The sequence below is a fragment of the Bidens hawaiensis genome, unplaced genomic scaffold (genome assembly GCF_021521415.1).
Source record: "Bidens hawaiensis isolate Kalapana, Puna unplaced genomic scaffold, B.hawaiensis_p1.1 tig00002438_1, whole genome shotgun sequence".
Taxonomy (NCBI): domain Eukaryota; kingdom Viridiplantae; phylum Streptophyta; class Magnoliopsida; order Asterales; family Asteraceae; genus Bidens; species Bidens hawaiensis.
The window spans coordinates 319,569-323,013 of record NW_027491134.1 but is presented as its reverse complement, the minus strand read 5'-3'; the positions used below and the strand labels follow the sequence as shown (position 1 = coordinate 323,013).

Here is a 3,445-nt window from a genome sequence, read left to right as displayed (position 1 = left end):
AAAACAAATAACTAATTATGTGCTATGTGTAGGTTTTAGGTTGAATATGCTAGCTTGGTAAGCATATCATAAAATCACCGAAAATATCCAAAAAATTATGACTCGAATTCGTAACAACTAGGTTTCAGTATTTAAAATTACAAATAATCAAATAATGATCCACTATAGCGGAGTCATTTAAATAGTTAATTTTGATATATCAACTTCATACTAAATGTTATAAATTTAAAGTTTATAGTTCAAAAAAAAAAACTGTTATAAATTAGTTATCAATTAACAGCTTATATATATACTGATTCTTTTAATGTAATTTCTTACAAGTCTCTTATTTTCATAAGAATGTCTCTCAAGATGTTCTTTCCCTTTTCAAGGTTAACAATGCACTAAGGCTTGACAAACATGAGAGCAATGAAAGAATTCAAATATGAAGAACTTGTGGAAGCCACCCATAACTTCTCTAAATCTCATCTCATAGGCAAAGGAAGCCATGGGTGCATCTACAAAGCCACACTCAAAAATGGTCAAACTGTTGCTATAAAGACACCATCTTCAGGGCTTTGCAAGCTAAAAGAGACTTCCAAGGTTGAAAATGAAGCTCATATATTGTCATCCATATCGCCGAATCGGTTGATAGTAAGCTTGCTTGGAATGAGTCGTAATTCTAACGGACACAAGGATGGAGAACATGTCCGGTGGCATGCTTCATGACTTACTCCACTTGACCGCGTCTCCACCATCATGGCGCAGACGAGTCAAAATGGCTTTACAAATAGCCCGTTCGGTACGTTTCCTTCATGAATCAAAGCCTTTGATCATCCATCGAGATATCAAATCCGAAAACATTTTGTTTGACTCAAAGTCAAATGCTCGGTTGGCTGATTTTGGACTTGCAATGTGTGTCAGCGGTTTTGACCCACTTAGTCAACTAGTTGACTCAGTGAGCTTACCGGCGGGTACTATTGGATACTTGGATCCTAGTTACACCATCCCGTGTAAGCTAAGCACTAAAAATGACGTGTTTAGTTTTGGGGTAGTGCTGCTGGAAATTGCAAGTGGCACAAAAGCGATCGATGTTTCAAGGGTTCCGGCTTCAGTTGTGGAAAGGTCACTACGCTTGATGGAAGCAAACAAAATTATGGAAATATGTGACAAAAGGGTCTATGTGCCACAATACATGAAGAGTGCTATACGACACATGCTAGCTCTAGCGATACAATGTGTATCGTCGGATGAGGAATCACGCCCATCAATGACCGAGGTCGTTACCAAAATGGAAAGATTTAAATTTTCAGTATGGCTGGGCAAGATAGGAAGTCTAATTAACTTAAAATGCCGATGACACAACCGCTGATTGACGCGATGGTATTGTGTTTATGCCATCACAAGTGGTTGGTTATGTTGCTGTCACAAAAGGATGTTCTTGCTAAGTATTGAATTAGAAGAATATGTTGTCATTGTTTTGAACCAACCGAGCCAACTCAATCTAACTCATTTGCCACTTTTAACTTCACTGAATCGTCAATCTAACTGTGAAATTTTTTTTTTCCTTTGAAAGGAACTATAAAAACTTAAACCGTGAAGTATGTTTATTTTGGAAGAGTGGACAAGCTAGTTTCCCTATGAAATACTAACTTTGATTTAGATCATTTGGAAACCAATATAACCCTTGGGAGTAGATATACTAATTGTGTCATTTTAGGTATACATACATATTATTTTATTGTATATCTTGATGAAGTATTAAGTTACGTTTAACTAGAACTAAATTCATACACATACACGGCCGGCTCTTGAGGTGTGCGAGCTGCATCCCTGGCCAAGGCACACTTATTTTGCAGGCCACAAATTTTTTATATATATTTCTTATATATTTATTAAAAGAAATAAACCTTACATAATATAATTGAATTTTAATTATCTTAAAATTATCAGGTCTAAATTATTTTCTTATTCATATTTCATTTGGTAAAGTTTAAGTTATTGGGCACAAACTAAAATCAATTTGATAAACAATATTAGAAGAATTTCACGAATCATCAGTTAAGCATTAGATATTATTGAATTTGATTTTAGTACTATTATATTTTTGCTATATTTATTGTTATACCGTTATAACGTTTAAAAAAAGTAGCTTATATATTTCGTTACTCGTTAGGACCTATATGCCTTTTTATTTTAGCTTATTCATATATTACCATTTTTTGTATTAAACTTACTTATACTCAGTGTTGTAAAAGTCGGATTCCAAGGCTAGTTGGTCCTCGGGCCCCTACATTGGAGACTTTTTCCAAGTTGGCTGGATTGGTCGGAGGCGGTCAAAGTCGGTCAAAAGTCGGACTAGTCAGGCTAGGCGGTCAAAAGTCGGCCTAGTCGGGCTAGGAATTTCTAAAAGTCGGTAAAAAGTCAGACAAAAAGTCGGGCTAGGCAGTCAAAAGTCGGGCTAGGGTCTCTAAAAGTCAGTTAAAAGTCATTAAAAAGTTGTCGAGTCAGCTAGAGTACCCTTTTGACGTGAATTATGCTTATTTTGACAAATATATATTGTCCAAAAATTAATTTTCACTATAATTACCATGTCCGACTACTCTCCGAGTACTCCTCGAGTACTCCGACTACTCCCAACTCCCCAGTCGGCCGCTTAGGGTCCGCCTAGCGACTTTTGCAACATTGCTTATACTATATATATATATAACATTTTAAGTATGGACCATGCTTCACGGATGACAATCCAAAATTCACCCCCAAGATGTTTCAAAGAAAGTTTTGAAAGGATAAAGATCTTATTTTACTAATCACCGGTGATTTGGAGAGAAATTTTGAGTACTTTCAAACGACCTTTGATGCAAGAAACTTTCAAAGCTTTATGACAACACAAAAGTGCACTTTAGCATGACATATGGATATTCCTTATTTATTAATTATTAAGGTGATGTTTGTTTTTACTTAAAACATCAGTAAGGAGTTTACGTTTGTGGACACGTAGACATAAGCTTCAGAAAACTGTTTTTTTTTATTTAAGATCTGAAAAATGCTTTTTTTTTTAAAAAATTAAGCTATTGTTCAACTTATTCATACTTCTTAACATCCTACCAACACCCAATGTCCAACACCACCACCACCCAACGTGCGTCACCACCACCACCCCCACCCACCGTCCACCACGGCGCCACCACCACCACCCACCACCACCACCTTCCATCACCACCACCACCACCCACTTTCGGCAACAACCACCGTCCACTACCACCACCCACCATCACTGTCTGCCCCCACCACCGTTCGCCACCGCCACCACCCATTTTCGGCCACAACCACCGTCCACTACCACCACCCACCACCATCACCCCCCACTTTCGGCCACAACCACCGTCCACCACCACCACCCACCACCAACACCTACCGTCCGCCACCCCACCACCCAACACCACCGTCCACCACCACCACCACC

The 3,445-nt window shown here is 38.2% G+C and overlaps 1 pseudogene; it reads left to right on the top strand.

The window, feature by feature from the left end:
- The first annotated feature begins 287 nt into the window (after positions 1 to 287).
- LOC143619402 (serine/threonine-protein kinase-like protein At5g23170) lies at positions 288 to 1,339 on the top strand (annotated as a pseudogene).
- Positions 1,340 to 3,445: the final 2,106 nt, after the last annotated feature.